The sequence below is a fragment of the Columba livia genome, chromosome 2, assembly GCF_036013475.1.
Source record: "Columba livia isolate bColLiv1 breed racing homer chromosome 2, bColLiv1.pat.W.v2, whole genome shotgun sequence".
Lineage (NCBI taxonomy): Eukaryota > Metazoa > Chordata > Aves > Columbiformes > Columbidae > Columba > Columba livia.
The window spans coordinates 30152417-30175427 of record NC_088603.1 but is presented as its reverse complement, the minus strand read 5'-3'; the positions used below and the strand labels follow the sequence as shown (position 1 = coordinate 30175427).

General features: G+C 39.9%; 1 long non-coding RNA gene across 1 annotated transcript in view; it reads right to left on the bottom strand.

The window, feature by feature from the left end:
* The window catches only part of LOC135578447 (uncharacterized), a 54351-nt gene that overhangs the window by 6900 nt on the left and 24440 nt on the right, over positions 1–23011 (bottom strand). The window contains exon 6 of the long non-coding RNA XR_010470052.1: positions 1–23011. This exon is cut by the window's left edge and continues 6900 nt beyond it. This is a non-coding gene — a long non-coding RNA (uncharacterized LOC135578447).

Sequence of the window (23011 nt, the reverse complement as noted above, 5' to 3'; positions counted from 1 at the left end):
TTTATTTGCTTTTCAGCTGTACTTTGGTGTGGCCTTTCAAAAGGAAATAATCCTGTGAACAAAATATCTGGCTGAGAAACAAAAGGGCTGCCAAGTCTGATCCACAGGTGATGACTACTTGGCTAGCAATCAAACTTAGGCTAAATTAAAGACAATTAAAGCAGACAAAACTGTCCATCTGCTTGTATGGTTTATATAGACAGAGTGTAAAAAGGTGCTAATAATCTCTAAAGAGAAAACCTTACACTACACACTGAAGACCAAATGTCCAGCAAAAGCCTCTCCTGTACAAAAAAAGCCCAAGCAATAAGTCTGTACAAAGGAATTCTAGCACAGCACTAATATGAAGAATTCCCTCATGTTTTCATCTTTAGTAACAATAAAAATAGACAAATAGTTCAGATCCACTGTGAACTACAGAATTTAGTCCTCAAGTCTAACATCTTTTCCATTTTAACTGTAGTAGCTAGGGATAAGTAGGAAACTCTTAAAAATATAAGTCAACCTAAAACTAGAGTGTGTACTGAAATAACGCATGTGAGCATCTTCCAAGTCCCACACATGTGGTGTGCATAAATGCAAGTCCATAAAAAGAATATATGTATTCAAGAAGGAGGGATATGAACAATAAAAAACCACAACCACTTAACTATGACATTCAATCTGTCAAAAATATAGCACAGTTAAAACCAAACTGTTTTTTTCCTAGTTGTCACTCACATGCATACCAATTAGTTCTTCAGATTAGCCAATAATTAGGTAACTGCATTTATTAATGGCAAGTGGGACACACAAATTCAATCTCTTTCTTTAATTCAAATCCAGAGATAGCCCGTCAGCCTGCATTTTACTCTACAGCTAAATCTGTCACAGTTTTCCGCTGTCCATAAATTAATTCATGTGTTCCATGCTGCATGTTCATACTCCCTTGCTTTGCTCTGCACCCATAACACTCTGCCTCAGGAAATCAAAGCAGATTATTCATTTTCTTGTAGGTGTTCTGTGTCCTTGCTGAGTGAGGTGCCTGAACAGGTGCCCAGTGGGGTCATCTAAGTGCTCATGTTGGAACACAGGATGCAGTAGAGCACATGGCATTGCAGGAATGAGCAGCAAAGCAGAACTGCCTCTTTCAGCCTGTGGTTATGTCTCCTTAGTGCTATCCTAAAGCTGTATCTTCAAGTTTCATAACTATTTTAAATGAGCGGGTTGTGGGGGTTTGTAGGTTGATGTCAAAAACAGTGGTCTCACCCTTGCTGTCTTGGCTGTTCACACCTTTGCTTCACCCTCCTGCCAGCACCAGTATTCACGCAGCCATACAATGAGCCACATTTGGAAACTCACTCTTGGATTTGGTTACATTTTGGTGGGGTTTTTTGGTTTTGTTTGTGTTTGTTTGTTTGGTTTTGTTTTGGTTTTTTGGTTTGGTTTTCTTTCCTCTGGTTAAAAACATCTTTACAAAGACAGAAATAATAGAAATATTTTTTCAGATAACTCAGGACATTTCACAAAGTGATGTTATTGCTTTTTCTTGCAAAGAAGAGATGTGCATTTTTTAGAATATACTCAGTGCTTCACTAGTGAATATTCATAGCTTCAAGCACAGTCTGATCACTTTTAGAAAAGCTGATAGGAATTGGTAAGTTTATCTCACCAAATGCCTGCAGACACTTGAAATCACTGCTAATGTCAATTAAAGTTCAGAACACCCAACTTCATGCAAGAGCAGGGCTGCTGCAACCTGAATGCAGCTGTAGGAAAAAAGTGTCACTAAAAACCATCACTGCTAAAACATTTGGGGTTGTCTCACAAAATGATTAAGTGGAGGTAGATTAATCTCTTAGTCTAAGGAAAGGATATTTCAGCAGGGCAAGTGTAGCTTGGTCTCCCACAGTCACTGAGCAGACTGCATCAGCTCTCCACTTAATGATTCATGTTCCATAGCACAGTAGGAGCCAAATTCATTGTAGCTTCCAGACCAGCACCACCATGAGTTTGGGCAATCCATCCCTAAGCCCCTCAAAACCACCTTTAACCCGCGGGTGGTTTAGTCCTTCATTTTTATCAATACTTCACCTAAAACTCAGAGGGAAATAGGCAGAAGAAGAAAGGAAAGGGGAAGAACTGCAATTGTTCCCCAAGTAGAGCCATAGAATACTTTGGATTGAAAGGGGCCTTCAAAGGTCATGTAGTCCAATCCCCCTGCAATAAGCAGGGACATCTTCAACTAGACCAGGTTGCTCAGAGCCCTGTCCAGCCTGGCCTTGAATTTTTCCAGGGATGAGGCATCTACCGCCTTTCTGAACAACCTCTTCCAGTATCTTATCACTCTCATTGTAAAAAATTTCTTCCTCATGTCTTGCCTGAATCTCTCCGCTTTTTGTTTAAAACCATTACCCCTTGTCCTGTGGTAACAGGCCCTGGTAAAAGGTCTGTCCCCACCTTTCTTATTGGCCCCTTTTAAGTCCTGAAAGGTTGCAATAAGGTCTCCCTGAAGCCTTCTCTTCTCTAGGCTGAACAACCACAATTCTCTCAGCCTTTCCTCATAGGAGAAGTGTTCCAGCCCTCTGATCATCTTGGTAGCCTCCTCCGGCCCCACTCCAACAGAGGTCCATGTCTTTTCTGTACTAAGGACTCCAGAGCTGGATGTAGTACTCCAACTAAGGCCTTAACAGAGCACAGTAGAGGGGCAGAAACACCTCTCTGACCCTGCTGGCCACGCTTTTTGATGCAGCCCAAGATACAACTAGCCTTCTGGGCTGCAAGTACATATCACCAGCTCATGTCCAATCTTCTGTCCGTCAGTACCCCACGTTCTTCTTGGCAGGGCTGCTCTCAATCCCTTCATCCACCAGCCTGTATTGATATGAGGGGTTACCCTGACCCAGGTGCAGGACCTAAGTAATCATTCTGAAGGTGATAGCAAGAGTTTGATTAGACAGGGTTGACATTTTATACCCATTTAGACATTTGTCCTGAAACAGAGTAGCAAAGAATGTTCAATATGAATGGCAATTCATTTATATTGCACAGATGTCACTCATTTCACTAAAAAAACACATAAAACAATAACTCATGTAGTTCTTTTCTCTGTTTACATTCACAGGCTGTAGCTGCTCCTTAGAGATTAGGCAAGATCAGCTAAAGGAAAGTAGTAGGACAACATGATGGGAAAAGAGAATTCTAGGAAGTTTATTTTTCTGGAAAGTCCACCATCCAAGTGCAAAGTTTAAATAAGCTTCTTCCCATGGCCAGCCTTAGTGGAGATATAAATTTTTTGGATCATTTAAAAGATTTTTATTGAATGTCTAGAAAATATTTCCAACGAACCTTTCTACTTCATCAAGTGCTTTCACAACACATAAGGCATAACTTGTGACTCCACTACTCAAAAGCACATGTTGAAAATAATGTACTTTTCCTGAAAAACAGGTTGAACTTGAGTATTCACAGAGACTAAACCACAAGGCAAGTGACAGGACAAGAGGAAATAGCCCCAAGTTGCACCAGGGAAGGTTCAGATTGGATATTAGGAAAAAATTCTTCATGGAACAGGCTGCCCAAGGAAGTGGTGGAGTTACCATCCCTGAAGGTGTTTAAAAGGTATATAGACAAGGTTCTTGGGCACATGGCTAAGTGCTAGATTTAGGTTATGGTTGGACTTGATGATCCTAAAGTCTCTTCCAACCAAAATGATTCTATGATTCTAAGTACATTATATGCTTTTGTTTTCAGGAAAACAGACAATTTAGAATATTACCCATCCCTCAGACTGGCTATTAACCCTGCTTTTTGAGAAAAGTGAGGTTCTTATCTGTGGATATGCTCCAGTGGGGAGGAAGACAAGGTTGGTTGGGTTTTTCTAAGCTTTTTCTAAGGGTGCCTATTTCACACACACAACTAGCTTACCAGAGGGTTTAATGCATTCTCTTAACTTCAGAAGGTCTGGGTTTACACACAGCCAGCTGCTCCTGAACTCAGCCTTTCCAGCTCAAAGCCATTTGTACCAGTGGAAATGCAGAGCAAACACACCAATCATATCCTTATCAGTCCCAGCCCTCACAGCAGTGCATCATTCATTTTTATTACTGAAATGTTTGGGGCTTTTTTTTTTCTCCTAAGCCACAATAATTAACAGAATCCAATGAAGTACATCGTAAGATTTCTTCCGCAGAAACCCAAGGGCTACTATTTCCACTAGAATGCAATCTTACAAGCAGAGTTATTATTGGTAGGGAGAGATTAGTATGCCTCCAGCAGCACTGAAGTACTGATAGCCAGAGGAACAGGCACAGCGAACACATGAGTACGGTATGAGAAACCAGCCAGGACTGCAAATCAGGCTGTGCTGCTGACGAGGAACTGGAGGAAACGAAGCATGAGGAAGAGCCAGTTTAAGATGCTCTCCTGTACCAGCACTACTTAATTTAACTGCCTCAAAGGGCCAAGTACATTCAAGTGCCTCATCAACAGCATTAAACTTACTTCAAATCTCACTAGAAACTTTCTGCCTCCAAAGCTGAGTTCACAGCCTTTTTCATTTTGCCCAATGGCTATAAGAGCACATACTTGTATTTTACATTAAAGTGTTGTTTTTTTAAAAAAAATAAATATGTATAAATGTATATACACTCTGCTTGCAATATATTCTTGTAGCAAAAAAAGGCCTAGGTGAGTTATGCACTGATCTTCTCAAACACCCACAAAATTTACACTACACATTCAGACAACAAAAATAATTCAGTGCTTGAATTTAAACAGTATTTGAAACTTTCTAGCTCTTTCTTCTCCATGGAAAGGAAGAGGATTAACTGAGGGAAAAAAAAAAAAACAACAAAAAAAAAACCACACAACAACAACAACAATAAAACTCAAAACCAATAAACCTTTAATCACACATGAACTATATTTTAAATCCTCTCCACCACAGAACCTGCAAGAATGCTGCCAGTGAAGGAAAAGAAAAAAATATGCCAAGAAGAAATAGTAGGGTTTTGCCTGAGGGTTGTCTAATATAACACTACTTGGTGAGAGTACATCTCAAGTTACGTTTCATTTTTATTTTGTGTTAAATTTGGGATGCCCAGAGTTATCAAATGCTGCTTAAGCTCCATTCTGTTAGAACTCAAGTTGATAATTGTAACCTGAAGAAGCAACTAGAGGGGAAGATAAATGTGGTGAAGAGTGACCTGGGACTTTCTCCAGAGTGTATCACTTGCTGGGGGAGTAGGCAAAAAAGGACACGTGCTTGGATCTGTGTTTACAATTTGTCACTTGCTGCAATGCCATCTTCACTGGCAGTCCACAAATCTCAGCCAGGCTGTCACCTCTGGCACTGCAGAAGCCATGCACATGTTCTTCTTCCCCCTCTGTTAATCCTTCCTGGAGGCAGGAGTAACATCTTCCACTGCTACAGGTAAACCCATCAGAGACAGAGGCTCAGAGACTCCTACTAAGATAATCATGTCATGTTATGAAGCAACTGATGCAAAGGCTGAAACTATCAGAGATTAAGTTAGGACTAACCACTGTTTATTACTTCTCCGTAGACTTCAGATGAAACCAAGCTGATCAAGGAAACTCCCTCCCCACCCTCCACTACCTAAGAGTGACTTTCCTCACACATGTCAACTAACAAAGCTCCATGTCAGTCTAAATGTTTTCATAGCCATCATCTGGCCAAAACTTTAACCGGCTTTTACTTTTGCAATGGGAACAAGGGACAGCTAAAGAACCTGTAAGCAATCTCTGACAAGACTGAGACAGGGGATAAGGGGAGAAAATATTGCAGTAATTCACTGGGAAACCCCAAAGACTGCATTTGAACAGTTAAACCTGAAGGCTAAGCAAGTTTGTACAGGTCAGTAAAAAGCAGACTACGTAATATTGCCAAGTAAGACTTAAAACCCAAACTCAGTAGAAAGTGCCTTCTTTTTCCTTAATGTATGTGAATTCTGCAAACACACTTTGAATTGCTGACATTAATTTGCTATTTACCAAACTGGTCAGACACCATCTGAACACATCATTTTGGAAAATGTTAATGAGTTATACAATTATTAGAGCTACAGCTGGTCAAATATTACTCCTCAGTGAAAACGGAAGACATTCACTTGATGAAAACTGGCTTAGCTCCCTTCAAACACATGAAGTGACACTTTTATCCAAGCCAGGAATCTTTGTAGAGTTCAGACTTATTTACAAGCATTCTGCTGTTTCTATCTTTTTCCTTAAGCCAGTCTCTTAATAATTACAAACATGTTTCAACTGGTAGATTATTCACTAAATAATCACCATTTATATTATTTTACATGTTAGCTACTGAATGACCACAAGAGAGAAGCAGTTTTGTTCTGTTTCCCAGTGAGATGTCTTTCAAGTTCAAAAAGCTTTCAGGAATGTGACGTGAACAATTTTAGTCCAAGCAGTTGTGCATGTTTAGGTTTCTGCGAACACTTGCATGCTGAGGTATATTGACAAGAATTTTCACAACAATTTTTATTCACAAAGCTTTATTAAATAAAAAAAAAAATCTACTGAAAGCTAATCTGATCACTGTGATTACTCCTGGAACAAATTCAATTTACATGAAACATATTTGCTAATACTTTCTGCAGAAACTACCAGATGCTATTTATAAGAGAGAGTCTGAATTATAGGCAGGAAAGAAATAAAACTCATGAAGCAAGAGATAATAAGTGATCCTTCTATGATATTTTATTCTGCATTAGTCAGTTATTTTTGTCCTAGGGCATCATATGGCAATTACACAATGCTGTCTCGAGGCTGCAGGAGGGAGAATGTCCTCCCTCCACACCACCTTCCCCTCACTTCCAGATACATATTCCTGTGGTCTCCTTTGTGCCTGCTCTGGAATAAATACGCCTAGCCAAATAACAAACTGTTTCAATTCACTAGTCTGGGGCGATGAGGGGTTGGGGGGGAATGGGAAAAAAAAAAAAAAAAAATCATTTTAAAAGCCACATGGATGGCTTTTTGTTGGGATACTGACTTTAAGCACCAACCAGTCTGGTGAGCCCCAGAGCAAGAAGACAGGTCCTTGAGACTGGGAGTAGTGGACAGGCAGAAAAAAGGGGAAGATGCAAGGAAAACCTTTTAGTGACAGCCACTGAATGGCTTGACATGCATATTATCTCCCCTCATTCTGTTAGAAAGGAGTTTAGTCTTTTTGGTTACGCATACACCATCAGGAGCTGTGGTGCATGCACCTGCAGCATAGTCTCCCTAGCAAATATTAAATAGCTGCTCATTTACAAGATGTTTCCAGGAGAGATACTTCTAAAATATTTAGAGAGGCACCCATGCTTCTCATCCAACAAAAGCTTGTAGTATGGTGTCCTGTTCGCATGACAGGTGGGAATGTAATCTACTAGAGTACAAATTATACTGGAAATAAGACTTCCTCTTTCAGTTAAAATTAGTTATGCTTCAATGTTTCTACAGCCACTTTAGTATATGAGTATATGCAAGATCCCTCTATACATCAACAGCTATAATACAGGCATGTTACCTAAACTAGCCAAGTATTTTTCACATTTCCCTGCTTTAACAGCCAAGAGAAACATTTGTCAAAGCAACATTGCTTTTCTTGTTTTCAAGCAGAGCAAAACTAGGCTCCCTTCACTCAGAGTCACATTTACTTAGAATCACTCTGTTGCACCTGAAAAGCCTTTTGATATAAAAATCCTCAGTGCTCAAATTGTCCAGAGGGCACAAAACTGAGGAGCAGATTGAGTGCAGCGTGGAAGGGTAGAAGACAGAAAAGCAGATGACTTTTTTTTTTCTTCTTAAATTTGCCCTGTGAAGCAGTAAATCACTTAAAAGAGGGGTACAAGCCACTCATGTAAGTCCAGCATGCACTATTTCTATAGAAGATAAACAGCCAAAGGAGTCAAATGAGAGGAGAGGAATCAATGAGACAAACTCTCAACAACCCAAGTCTACATAGCTTTGCCATTTTTGGCTTCACCATGTGATTTACCTCAGCTGAGATTCAAATTTTGCTGGTCCACACAGCAACAGTTTTACATGCAATGTCAGGGTCAGTGGTCCAGCTGAGAACACAGATGCCCCTTCTGCTCCTCCCCAGAACATTCCACAGTGCTTCCCCACCTTGAACCTCTGGCAGAACCACTTGTGAGGCTATACACCGGCTGATGTTTATTGATTCACAACCAATTGTATTGGTGCAACTGATCGTTTCCTAACCCCAAACCGCATTTCTCTGACAGGCAGAATTAGCCAGGAACTTGCTTAAACTATTTTTGTCATCTAAGCTGTTACATGAAATCGTAGCCTACACAGAGGATGTCAATCTCTACTGGCATAAACCTTTTTTAATGTCTTAGGCTTGCACAAAGCTGTTGTAATATGTTACTGTTACAACCAACATGAGAATGGCCCTGGTGTGCAATAAGTTTTAAATTTTCTTCTGCTTTCTCACAAAAGCATTTCACAAAACTTCCAGATGATCTCACAAAAAGTGTCTCAGAGGACATATTTTTCAGAACAAAAAAATCAGATTTCTTTTCAAATATTTGCATCTTCATTTTTACACCTGTAAGACATGGGTGAAATATTTTAGGGAAAATTTGGCTTTCTTATTCTTTTTAATCTTATTGATCTGGCAGTGTTTCCCATGGAGCTCCCATGATAATGAAGTGCCAGCCAGAGTTTCTTTCCTAAATGGATTCTGGTCTTCTCCAGGGGCTGGTAGGAGAGGTCAACTTCAATGTTTTCCGGTGAGATTACACTTGGAGTTTTTTCCTCTAGCACACGTGGAGCCTGAGAGCATCTGAGGCACAGCACGTAGTCCCTGGGTATTACACCACTATAGATTGCTCCCGGTTTCATTAAAATAACTCCACCCTGCTCCAGTTAAATAGAGCTACAATTCATCCTGAGAGTACCACAAACAAATTCCTTAGCTCTGATCACATCAGGAGAGATCTGTTCTTAAGCACTTCATAACAATGCAGTCTGAAGTACTTTCTTATAACACAATCCCTGGTTCTCCCTCCTTATAATGAGGAAAACAATTGTCTGCATTATTTAAAGTTTATAGATAGGGTTTAATATTATAGTTCTTCCCCCATGTCTCCAGGAATGGAGCACCTTCCACTTCTCTGGGCAACCTGTGCCTGTGTTTTATCACCTTCATTGTAAAAAATTTATTTCTCATGTCTAGCCTGAATCTCCCCTCCTTTAGTTTAAAACTACTACCCCTTGTCCTATCACAACAGACCCTGCTAAAAGTCTGTCTCAGCACACACCGCATTGAAAAGCTTAGGGATTGATATTAGACCTGTATATTGTAAAAACAGAGGATCTTTATCGTCAAGTATTCAGTCTTCAAGTGTTCATTGTGTTTATTTAGGAAGTCTCATTCTGGATTTCAATTGACAAACAAACTGACACTATTTATCAGGTTATTCTTGTCACTGACGTGACAAAATAATTTGTGAAGGGATTTAAAACTGTGTCTGATTTCCCTCTAGCTAGCTGTAGTCTTTAGCAGATAGGGAACAGAAGCATGAAATTACTTGAGGAAGAAAATAAATCTAGTTTATAAAAAGAATATTATATTTAAAAAAAAAAAAACAAACCTTATCTTGGGGAACTTCTAAAATTCATCTGTGTAAGTACAGGATTTCTACAGGAAATTTGGAAAAAGTACAATTCTAGGTGTATTATCAAGGGAACAAAGAAAAAAGGAATTTCAGTGGTTTAGAAGGTTCAAGTAAACATATTAAGAAAATAAGAATAAAGATTTTAGAAACACCAGTCTGAATTTTGAACTGAAATATGTGAGAAAGACTTGTAGCATACCAAATTAATAAATAAATTTGTTTAAACTAAGCTAGATATACATCTGTCTCCTTGATTTGCAAAATACTTCTAAAAAGGCCTTTAGAGTTATTTGGCTAAATAGAGTAAAGAATCCAGGTGGAAAGGAAACCCCTAAAATCCAAAGCTGTAAACACCAGACCATAACCCCACCTGGTCACTACCTGACCTCACCGGGTGGCACCACATGCAGCTCCTGACCAGGTGCAGGACAGTTCTGGGCTGAGCCTCCAAGTCCCAGGCTACTACCCAGGCTGCACAGGGGTCTACAACTCCTTCCCATAACCTCTGAAACCACTTCGCCTAGTAGGTAACTCTGAAAGCACATTTACCTCTTTTTAACAGATTCAAGTTTCCCTCAAAAAAATAAAGTTGTGAATGTTTTATTTAGGGAATCTTGAGGTTCTGGTTTTTTTTGACACCGTAAGTCGGGATCTAGCATGTTAACTGAAAGAAAATGACAGGAGCTAACACCCATGTATGTATTACTCAGATAAAAAAGACCATTTTCTAACAGGCCTGGTGAAGCTATCCTCTCATTCAAGGGGAAAAAAAAAAAAAAAAGAAAAAAAAAAAAGTTCAAGGTTCATGGGAGCAAGAGGAGCAGAACAATTCTATAAATTGTCATAAGACACTCATTCAGAATAAGGAAGGCTTCTAGCCAACCTTTTTACCTAAAAAGCATATGAATTTTATATGCTTTTTTCAGTCATTGGATAAAATGTCTGAGCCATCCCTGAAAAATTAATTTCTTACTTTTCAGGTCAAGATCAGCCAGAAATGTGTTCCTCTTTTGGATTACCAGGGAGGAGAGACTAAGGGGACTGTAGTGTCCTTCAGTTTCTGGGCATTTATTCCCATCAACCTGACACAGTCATCATCATCCAATCGTTGTATAAGGAATGCTAATGGAAAAATATTAAACCGAAACCAATACATAACATATCTCTAAGGACTCTCAGATCTAGCAATCAGTCATGTAGTGACCCTTGCCAAGCTGTTCAGCAATCCTTGATCATAAATATTTCCAACAAGGTAGAATGAAGCCTGCTCAGTTTACAGTCCTTATTCCTAACGTATGATACACAAGGATACATACAATATTTATTAGGCACAAAGACACAGTTGTAATTGTTTTAATAGAATGACTTGAATTATTTTAGGTCTCTTTTTTGCTTCATATTTATGCCAAATAAACCAAAACTGAGACAGTATATTTTTTTCCTCCTATTGTTAATCTTTCATGTAAGAAAATTAAAATATTTATGCATGCTGGGAAAAGTAGAAGTTATTTTTGTCAAAGTGGTTTCTCTTCAGAACAGTGTGATCTTTATAGTTACTTCTAAAACAAATTCGATTTAGTACTTTCTTTTTCCTGCAAAACCTACATTTGGGACTTAATTCCACTGGTAGATATAAGACCACAGGGTTAAGAATTCATCCTAAGCCATTTGTTAGACCTTCAGCTCAGAGGGTTTTTCCAAATATAAAATCTTTCTTGGTCCTTTTTTAAATCATGAAATAAATTTTGTCAGGTTTTGATGCAAAAATAAGTACTAACCAAAAGAACCATACCATTAAAACAGAAAGGTATAGAAATACTGCCACTGTATTTCTTAATCTTGACCACAGAAACCCTTTCATTCTCACACATGCAAACCAAAGATTTTTCTGTTGTTGCTTAATAAGAGTCTATACACCACATATCCCAACATAAACAGTGTGAACAAATGCAAAGAGTTAGTAGACTTTTGAGTACCATGACAATGAGAATAAAGCGAAGTATCAAGTTTTCCACACACATTTTGCCAGACAGAACCAACCCCTGTTGCTTTGGTGTGATCCTAAGAGTCTAATCACATTATTCATGAGCATCCAAGTGGATTACTCAAGCAGCTAATCTATTTCTGAGGCCTCGAAGGAAAAGAACAACTCCATATTGAAGGACCTGGGCAGAACCAAAATTGTAGGGTCCCAGACTGTCACCTTCAAATCACTTAGTCTGAGCAGACGTGACTGGCTGCATTCAGAATTCCATCTTCCTCAGCATTACAAGTTGATGAGTTTTAAGTAGTTCAACACTGGCAACTTTAAACAACTGCTTGCTGTACACACCAGTTACTTGTGGCCTTCTGAGACATCTAGAGATGCCACAATCAGACCCTTGCTGAACCTTGTTGTCACAGTTAAATAATTTGCCTCTTGCATTTCCACATACACACCCTGTTTATTCTATACCTCTGCCAAAAGGTGGCCTTCCCAAAGCAACAATGACAAACAGAAATGTGTGCCAGCACCATAGCACAACACTTCATGGTCTGACACAGCATGGTTCCAGCTCCTTTACTGGGCAGGTTTCACTGGGCCTGATAACAGGGACATCGTCTCCCATTGCCCAGCACTTCCCTCTCCTGCAGCTGTTGCCCTGTAACAAGGGCAGCTGCACAGGGTGTGTATCCACACCTCAGCTGCCAGAGTTTGCAGATGTTATCAGTGTGCACTGGGAGAGTTCAGAAGCAACTAAATGTCCTGTCCAGCGCTCTCTTCCAACTTTTTGTATAGGGACAGGGGAGACACTGTTCAGAAGCAGCAGCTAAACCTCTCTGAAAACATGTGCCAGAGTCATTATGAATCTAAGTTACACCAGGTTATGATCTGAGCTAACTTTGCTGTTGGTACACATTGTCTTTGCCAGCTCTGATAAGGAGACTAGAAACTCCTGAAGAAGGGTGGAACGGAGAGTTGCAGGTAATAACTTCTTAAACTGCTGCAGCACGTTCTTCTGTACCATCCTTTGTCTCCCATATATCAACCATAGTCACATGATACATAATGCTCTGGATTGCATTCAGGAGAAGACACATCTAAAATTCAATTACTATAGCAGCACAGAAACACATTTTTTATTTTCAACTTAAGCCAAGCTGATTGTGGAAGCAACACAGTCCAGGATCTAGCACCATCAATACTACTGGAGTTGGACTGTTATTCTTGCTGTGTGCTGTGCCATGACACCCATAACATTTCAGGTTTGCACACTCAGAGACCAAAGTTGTTACTACACCCTCCTCCCTGTGTCGGCTTGCCTGAGTCAGCTTGAAACCAGCTCAGGGCACTGTTGCATTGATGCTTTAAGACCACATCACTGTGAGAAGGAGCAAACCACCCAGCAGTCATCTGTCCAATCACCACTACTGGCTCAAAAAAAAAAAAAAAAACAAAGGATGAGTCTGGCTTAAATTCTCCCTGGCAGCAGAATGGACTTCTGATGCCCAGAAGTACTGACTTCCATCAGTGTTAGCCAAGCACAGAATCATACCAAGCAGCACCAGCAAGGTTTCAGCTATAGAAACATACATGTAGAAACCTGGATAAAAATCTTTATGGAAGATAAAGTTACTTTGTGTTGCCACAACCCCATTTTTGAAGCTAGTTTGGCTACTTCTAGATTAGCTTACGTGTTCCTGAACAAGCTGCAACCACTCTTCTGACTACAGTATGGGTTGCAAAAGTGTGAGAAAAAGGCATGGTGGACTAGATGGAGTTCAAGTGCCACAACCCAGGTTAGAGATGCTACACCACCTGCAATAATATCTAGGGTATAAAAGCAAAAAAAAAAAAAAAAAAAAAACACACAACAGCAACACAACACACACACAAACAATCAACCAACCAAACCAACCAAAAACAACAACAAAAAACACCAATCCCTCTTCTAGAGTTCGGGGCAGGTACAGTTCAGAAGTCATTTTCATTCCCAAGGATTGATTGGTGGGTTTTTTTTATTGGTGGTAGTTTGTTGTTGTTGTGTGGCTTTTTTCATTGGTTGTTTTTTGTTTGGTTGGGTTTCGTGGTTTTGGTGGTTCTTTGTTGTTGCTGTGGGTTGCTGGGGGTTTGTGTTTTGTTTAGGTTTTGTTTTTTCTTTACAAATCTCCTCATTATACTCTGCCATTTAGTACAGAAGAAGACAGACATCATATTAGTGCTCTGTTCAGGCTTTACCAGGAATCAGACAGGGAGTGGAAATCAGAAATGACACTCCTGTTTGGTGAATCTTCTCCACATAACATGATATTAATTGCATTCTAGCCAAATTACATTTTTCATCTTCAGTCAGAGATCAGCTCTCAACTATTCTCCCCTCCCCAGGTTTGTCTGGGGTTTTTTTACAGTCCTAAACAGAATGCCTGGAGCTGGTAGATGGATTGAAAATGCCATGGCATTTACCTGTTTTATCCCAGGAAGCATTAACAAAGTACGAACAGCTCGTGAACACTTTAGCATCTCTTCAGACCAGACCTAGAGCTCTAATCACATAGATACTCAACATCAAAACTTCATGTAACGCAGCTTGAATTCTAAGGTATTTGAATTTCCAGGAGCCAGATTTCCAAGAGCTTGGAAAGGAGTCTCTGTACAGGCAATTTTTCTTTCATTATTTTCTTCATAACAAAAATCCTGTATTCAACCTCCACATCAAGGTGGGAAAAAAAAAAAAAAAAAAAGTTAATACCTTTGTGAATACTGGAAAGGGAGACAAAGGGTCTAAGATACAAGGGAGATTCACTACATCTGTGTAAGTTAATTTTTGTCTATCTAAGAGATCTTTCTTTACATACATTTTATTTCACAGAGTTCTGTCTCTACAAATGTTAATGGCTTTGGTTTTTTTGTTAGTTTGTCTTTTTTAATTTTGCATTAGATGATTTCTAGAAGATGTCCATAGTAATGAGAAGCACCAGTCCAGATCTGAGGAGAAACTCACACGAACTATGCAGAAACTACTGCAACTCACAGAAACTACACAAAGCCTAATTCAAACGGAGTTACATAGAAAGCTTCCTGCATCAAGTTCTTTGTGCAGGAACGTTGCTTACAAAACACTTTTCAGGCTTTATATTTTCTTATAGGGGAATAAGTGATTAATCCCATTTAGTCATCTGTGTTTCCTGAAGTATCTTTAGCTGAAAGTTTGTTTTCATGTAATCTTTTTCAGACAGCAGCTCTTGTCGACTGCTTGAAAGTGTATACCTTTAAAAATAATCCAGGCATAGGTAGGCCTACACAACCTTAAACAAGTGCACTAGCAGATGAAAAATGTGCAATTTGACATGAGATGCCCGAGAGGTCTTCCATAGAGGTCTTCGTCATAAATTGCTGATAAATTCCCTTTTGTTACAGGCTTTACCAAGGGGGTAGCTTGGCAAGTCTAAACACATGAAGTAAAGCATAGAAAATCTTGGTATGAAGAAACTGTGCCTGGGATTTGCCAGTTTCCACAATGTCTTTTCTAATTGCATTTTTACCCCAACTGATTTGCCTGCAATTAACAGTTCTGCCTCCCTGTCTTTGACACTGGCTTAATCCCTCAAGAAGACAGATTGTTGCAAAAATTGCTCTTGGCTGGAAGGATAAAGACCTGCGTGCCCCCTAAAAAGGACAGGAAGAATTCCTTCCTCTGGCTCTCTAGTAGTGTAATAATACGTTTGTGCTCATATCTTTATACAATTGAAGGCCAGGAACTTCCCTGGTGGGTAGCTGTTATCAGTCGGGTACTGTCATTTTCCCCCAGACACCTCATCTACGATCTGGGGGGAATAACATGCGTTAGACATTTAGTACAGCCTCATTTACATAGAGCACAATGAATTACATTGACTCCAAGGTCTCAGTTATTTAAGAACAAAACTACACAAAGCCAAGTTCACATGGACTTTGGCTGCCAAGACTTGCTTTAATAAAATATCTTTGGATATTTCCAGTTATAAAATCTCAGCTTTCCATAACCCTCAGCAAGCTGTGTTGATGCCAGGTGCAATTAAAGCATAAGAAAAGGACACAAGTGGCAAAAATAAAATTTAACAGCCATGTCACAAGCAGCTTATTCTCCTTCCTGCAAACAAAATAGAAGTCACATCATGATTTCCACATAGCAAAGGCAAGTTGATCTCATCCCATGGCATGTTATTCTGGACAACAATGCTACAATGCATGGTGTGTTAGAGCAGAAAGCAAAACCAAAAATACCCAAGTACATCCCTTGACCAAGTAACTATTGGTTCAGTCTTCTTATAATTCCCTCTGTCTTATTCCTACTCATCATGCACAAACAAGAAAAAAACAAAAGTAGCACTCTGTGTTTTGCATCTGATGTTCATGATAAGGCCCATACAACAGCATCAGCTTGAAGCTTTAATGGAAAAGATATCCCCCAAGACTCTCCAGCCCAGCTTGCAGTTTACATTCAACCCACAGTTCCCAAGTTCATTTTTCCATCCCACTTTAGACAATGACCAGAGGTTGGGGATGGTTGTGTAAGAAAAGCTCCTGGAGAGCTGCAGAAAGTAAAAATTCTTCCCATGTCCAACATTAAACAAGCCTGCGAATCTGTATAAAGTGAGCAAAGAATAGCCTTTTTCAGGTCCACAACAGGGCAGATATGAAATCTGAACAGGATTATACATGAAGAGCAAACTCCCTAGCTGGCAGGAACAGGGTGAGGTCACGCACCCCTGTTTCAGCCATAAGAGCAAAGTGTTTCATACATAACTCAATTCCATAAATAGTTTCCCTTTTGCCTAATAAAACCCATCCTCAATCTCTCCCATGCACCTGCAGTTGCCTCACTTGCAATACTTAGTCTCACATTCAAAAAGAATTAAAAGCCATTTCTATAAAAGGTCTCCCAGCCTCTGATACTTGTGTAACAAGCAGGGATCAGGCAAGAGGCAGGATTGGCAACTAGCCAGATCAGACACAGTGGGAGTCTGTGCTCCCACTCCACAGCAGCGCAAAGATAGGAGTGACTGCCCACAATAGAGTGGGGAAAAGGTAACTATTCAGATAAGGAGCCTCTTTTCATTTTGCTTAGCCACCGATTTTCATCCCAGCAGGACAGCCAGCTCCTTCCGCCCATCTCCATTTGCCTGCACCTCCTCTCTCTCTCTCATGCTGGTAGTGCTGTGTTGACAGTGCTGAGGGACACCTTCCAGCTACAGCTGGCTAAAACACATTGCTTAGTGGTGCATTGCTACACCAGCCACATTTTTATGAAGGGCACTGCCTGTAACTCCTTATCATAGCACTTAGATAAGAAGAAAATTTCCCAAAAAAGACTAATTATCTCTCCAGACCCAGAGCATGCATACAGATAATAGGAGAGGGGAAAGCCTCATGCTAGAGCTGAGTTCTCAGGCCTGAGAGAAGTTTTGTTGCTATACCTTCCCCCCCCCCACACCAAGCTGGAAAGCCAGCCCATGCACACTAACAGCTGACAGCTCAGAGCCACCATCCCACATGGGCTGTGGGACACTCAGTTTTAAGGTCACCCTAGTGCTCTCACATCTAAGACTCAGCCGCAGGTGCCTCCCTGCTGCAGCCAGTATGGGTGGGAGTGCAGCAGGGCACCCATCTGACAGCAGCATCACTGTTGGAAATGGAGGAGAAGCAGAGCCTGGATGGATCACTTGGTACCAGCCTGCACCAGGAAAAGCAGCAGAGCTGAATTGTCACAGCAGAAAGCAGCAAAATCAGAAATACTCCCAGATACAGAGAATACCTGTCTCAGTAGCTCATTAAGCTGAGGTAGAATCACCACTGCCATGTCCAAGGGGACATCTTCTACCACCATTATACCATTCCTGACAGGCTCAGCATCCAGAGTGATGGACTTTCTGCACCCTTCTCCACAGAGATCAAGGTGATCTTCCGCAGCCTGATCTTGCTGTTGGTGGTATTCTTACTAACAAAAAGTAGACCTGGAAACTGCTAGGAACTTGGTACATGGTGTATGTTTGGAAGAAAACAGTCACCCTTTCACAACAGTTCACTGTCCAACCTACACAACACATGCAGGGCGGTGAGTGGGAGACAATCTAACGTGTTTATATTCACATGCACGTGAGGAACAACTCAGAGGTCAGCTCTGACTGGGGACAGATTAGGAAACAGAGGCAGCAAACCTTCAGAGGAGCAGCCCTCAGCCATGTTCCCTGGAGAGTCAGGGTTAGATGTACCTCTGACAGGCAGGCTGCTCTGAGGAGCTGGGTCAGCCCCAGCCACAAGTTACAGAAGTTCGTGGAAATGCACTAGTCCAGTCGAGATATAGCATCTGGTCAAACCTGATCATGAGCTCAGAGTTATGCAAAACCAAAGCTCTGCAGCCTCTCCCCATCCCACTACCGCAGCAAGGCCATGGGAAGAGACCTGATGAGTGGAACACTGGTATTTCCTTAAACCAAGAGTTTTCACAAAAGTTTCATACACTGAATGCAGAGGCTAGAACAAATATCTACATGGAGGCATCTACAAATGAGGTAAAAAACAAAACAAACAAAAAACCCCACACAAAACAAAGGTGGCTTTAACACTTTCTATCACTGTGTTTAACCTCCACTTAAGTGCTATTGCTTTCGAGACCAAAAGCAGAAATTTCACAGTGCCATCAGCCCACAGCATTATCCCTTACAGCACCTTTTTATTTCAACATCCTCCAGTGGATAGTGCTTTCTCTGAAAATCTATACTGCCTCAAGAGTATATATATATATATATATTCTATTCAAGTTCAGTTGCAAAAGTACTTAAAATATGAAAATAAAACCCATACAGTTAGGATCCAAAGTCACACAGCCACCCCAAAACAGAGATTAATATTTCTTTCTTGATACTTTTCTTAACTTTTCTAATGAATATAACTAAACAGTTCAGAATAAATTTTCCTGTTGAAAATGAAAAAGGATTTTATTTTATTTTATTGCACTTACGGGGTTAAAAAAAAAAAAGTATTTTTAGTTAATATTAGGTCTGTTATAACTCAGCTTCCTACTCTGTGAATGCAGATCTGGTTTCAGGATTACTCAATCCAATGTAGTCAAAATTCCTCTGTTAAGACCAAAAGCAGCAATTTAAATGCTACATAAGGGCTCTTCGCAAGAAAGTATGTTGAAGTGGTAAATGGCTGGATTTTTACTTTCTCAATTAATAATCTGGAAGCTGAGGCACATGTTATTGCACTACTGAGCCTCTTACAGTGACTGAAAGGCATAGGTCAGGTTAAAAGTCACGAACAAGATTGAGAGCGACATCTGTTAGTAGATGACCTGCCTAGGGCAGACAATCCTTTATAAACTCCATGACCTCTTTGGAGGTTTTAGGTGGGAGAAATAGGGCACTAATCAGTCACCTGGTATTGACTTGCAAGACAAAGGAAGAAAACAAGCGAATTTAGCAACCTTTTAATATGCAAACTACGATAAATTGGGAGATAGAGTGAGTGTCCCAGTCTGAATTGTTTTTCTCCTTTCAAACCTGGCTTCGTTCCTTTGCTGTTTAGTACAGTATGTTCCATCTTCCACTTTTTTTTTTTTTTAGAAGGCACATAGGAACTTCAGAAAAACAGCACATGCTCGCAGAGAAAAATCATGAAGGACTGGCAGATACTTGTGATTTCTGAGCATCAGTGGGGTTTTCTAGCTACAAATTGTTCAGATGTTGTGGGCTTGACAGAATCAATTCCAAGCTGCTTGTTTCTCTGCTCTTTTTCACAGATTTACAGTCACTGATGAATGCTATGTGTACCAGCCCAGATGCTCTGTTCTAGCTATAAAACAGTTTTAGTCAGCTAACTGGATAAGAGAGCTTAAAATAGTGCAGCCCTTTACTCTTTATCAGCTTAACATTTTGCAGTACACAGCACTAGACTGAGAAGTACAAAACAGCCTGTTTATAATTTACATACATTTTCCGGGGCATTGTTTGATGTTGTTTTAATATTGGATTGAAAGAAAATAGGATTTAACTCTTTGCATTGTCATTCTAAATAGTAACCAAAGATCTCAGCTGAGCACTTTTCTATTACAGCAATTACTTGCAAATTAACAGACTGTTTGCAAGGACTTCACCTTTCTTTCAGTTTTAGATCTTGTTGGGAAATTTGTGCTTTGTGTCCTAAAGCTGAATTCTGTTTTCTATACTCTCTCTAGATACTGGAAAGAGTCTTATTGTTGAGCCCTTGACAGTTTTTAGATGAAAATAATCAAGCTTTCCCTTATTCCTCATCTGCATAGTTGACGCAGTGTTACACAGACATTACCAAGACCATTTGTCCAAACCTCTAAGAGTAGGAACAGAGATCAAAAACTTCTCCAGTGCTAATCATTGTGGAATAAAATATTGACTGGCACTTATTTTAAGACCAAACTCATTTTGACACGTTGAATCTCCAAATCCCTAGGGGCGCCATGCCTTTTGGCAAGGCTTGCAACTCTAGTCATGCCAAAATCGCTGTGCCTTTTTGCCTACTAAAACCATAGTAATTGGTTCAGACATAGAGGCTCAGCTGCCTCAAGGAGTGCTAAAACTACTAGCTAATCTTGACAATGTTTTTTCCTAGCCTGGCAAAATGAAATGCAAAGCAAGTGTTCCTGTTCTATGTCCCTGGCCTGGAAGATTTACATATTTCCAGCCTGTCTTGTTTTCCATGTATGTTCAAGTCTCGGGACACGTTGGCCAGTTTCAACCAAACATGCCAGAAGGGGAGAAAGGCATTTAGTTCCTACACGTTTGAAGAAAAAAAAAAAAAAAAGGAAAAACTGATTAGCCCTTAAATGTAGGGGGCTGTACAAGTACAACCCAGAAACCCTCATAGGAGGACAACAGACATCCGAAAGACAGAAAAAGATTCCCTTTGAACTCAAACCACTTCAAGAAAATCCATCAAGAGACACAAACCTTAGGAAGCCATTTTTCAACGGCCAGGTTCTTTGTCCAACAGAACTACTTGGCTTAACAACAGTTTCATTTTGTTTGGTTGTGTTGGGTTTTTTTTGTTTGTTTGTGGGGGGTTTTGTTGGTTGGTTGTTTTTTTTCCCTCCTTACAGAAAGGATTTTCCAGCTTTAGGAAGGACTGCATAGTGGTGTGCTGCTTAACCTCTTGTAAAAGTAGAAATACCATACATGGTCTCTTCAGGTATTTGTGAAGCATTCACTTTCAGAACCGTTACATCAGAATCTGCCATTTTGTGACTCACTCAACACATCTGTCTAGATATGCCTGTCATTTTTATCAAAACCAAACGTTAACACAAGTAATAATTGCTCCCTACAACAGTTTCAAGTGCTGTGTGAAAATGTGTCACTTTCTTCACATTTTTCATTATTCTTTATTATCACAGTACCAGCCACATCACATCTGAACTTCCAAAGCCAGGGACAAGACGTTGGTAGTCTTTTAATATTGAAACAGTGATGGTACTTTGGCTGCCACGTCTGATCCCTTTAAGAGGTGCAAACACATTTTTTTTTTCCACCAGCCCTTTCCAGTAACCAAGTTTGAAGTTTCACTGAAATAGTGAAGTAAGCATTATTTTAAACATTAAAGTGAAATATGTGAGTATCCAAACAGCAGATAAGAAGATGAGAAGGCCAGAACAAAACAAACAAACAAAAAAACCAACCCCACACACTTCAGCATTTCCCTGGTTCAGGATGGCTTTGTTATCAATCCAGTTTATAAACAAGATTGAAAATCTCTCCAGTGGGTGATTCCGTCTCTCCCTACCCTCCAGCAGAATTCCTCTAATCCACTTGGGAGCAGCAATCATACAGAAAAGAGCCAAATTGATACAGTTCTCCTTCCCATAATTCTTTTTTGTTTGTTTTGTTTTTGATTTGTTGCTGACCCAGCATCTCTCACCTTCTCCAAGCCTTTTACCTGCCAAGTAAATGACCAATTAATTCATTATAATATTTTAACATCATGATGAAATATCCTTTTTCCTTGCTGAATTTTTGTCCTCTGGAACATACTCTCCAGTTCTGCAGTATTCCCTTCCAAGATAGACAATCTACATTTATAAGAAATATTAAAAAAGAATAAGGCCAGTTAAAAACAACTTAATCCTTCATCTTCCACTACATAGTAGAAAGAGACAAGAGAGCTGTGAATTCAGAATAAGAGGTATGAACTATTCTTCCCTTTTACAGTCTGCTTTGACACTGTTCTGAACAAAGGAAACAAGATTCTTGCAGTTCTCCCTTATTTGGAGGTGCTCTGTAATTTATTTCTTACGGAAAACTCTGAAGGGTTGAAAGCTCCAGGGATTCTGCAGGTGTATTGAACTGCAGCGCTGCACATTTCTAACCTTCAGAAGTACATGCAGTTGTGCTATCAAAATCTTTTCTGCCTATATTTGCGTCAATAAGATTCAAAAACATTTTAGTCACTGAAGAGTTTCTAACGTAGCCCTGATCTCTCAAGTGTTGGATAGAAGGATTTCCCCTGGCAAAATTCCTAATGACGTACTACTTTTACTGTAACCAGACCGGAAAGAAGAATAATTTCCCATATGTACACAGTAATGTGCAGTATATACCACGACCTGGATTCTGATCTCATTTACATCTCACTTGTTCATTGCGGTAAACTTGGTAAAACTAGGGTAATGCTTTTGTGAGAGCATGCCTACAGGCTCCCCAAACTACAGCAAAGTATAATTCTGAATCCAAAGAAAGGCAGATTCACTACCAAGAATTACCATAAATCTCTTATTATATAAATATGGAAATGGCAAGTACTTGTGTTCTAGTCACAAATATTTGTATTCATTTCATATGAATATATGGTATTTCTGAGAGCTGAACCAGTCTGAAGGCTGTCTATTATCAGGGTTTGATGTCATCATAAACACTGCTATCATGCTTCAGTAGCCTCTTCATTTTCAGCACACATCCTAAGTAGCTGACCTGAAAAAAATCCACATCCCTACACACAACACCCATACACACACCCAAAATAAATAAATAAATAAACAAAAAACCACACTCCCCAAAACCAAATATTTTATTCCACATTTACAACTTTTAAAAGTGTGTCTAACCTCTCTGAAAGCCATTTAGCCATAGCAAAGTTCTTGGGTTACTGCTAATGCAGAGCACAGGCTCTCTGTGTGAAGTGGGCCTGCACTATCAGGATTTAGTGATGTCATACATAGTGTAGTTGGTCTTTTTGTGACCATTCCTTTAGTTACCATTCCTCATGCTTATGGAGCAGGGGGCACAGAGAGATGGGAAGAGTCCTTGATTGAAAGGGCTTTTCTTGTGAAGTGCTTACTTTGTGGCAAGTATCTTTAAAGGATGTAAAATACAGT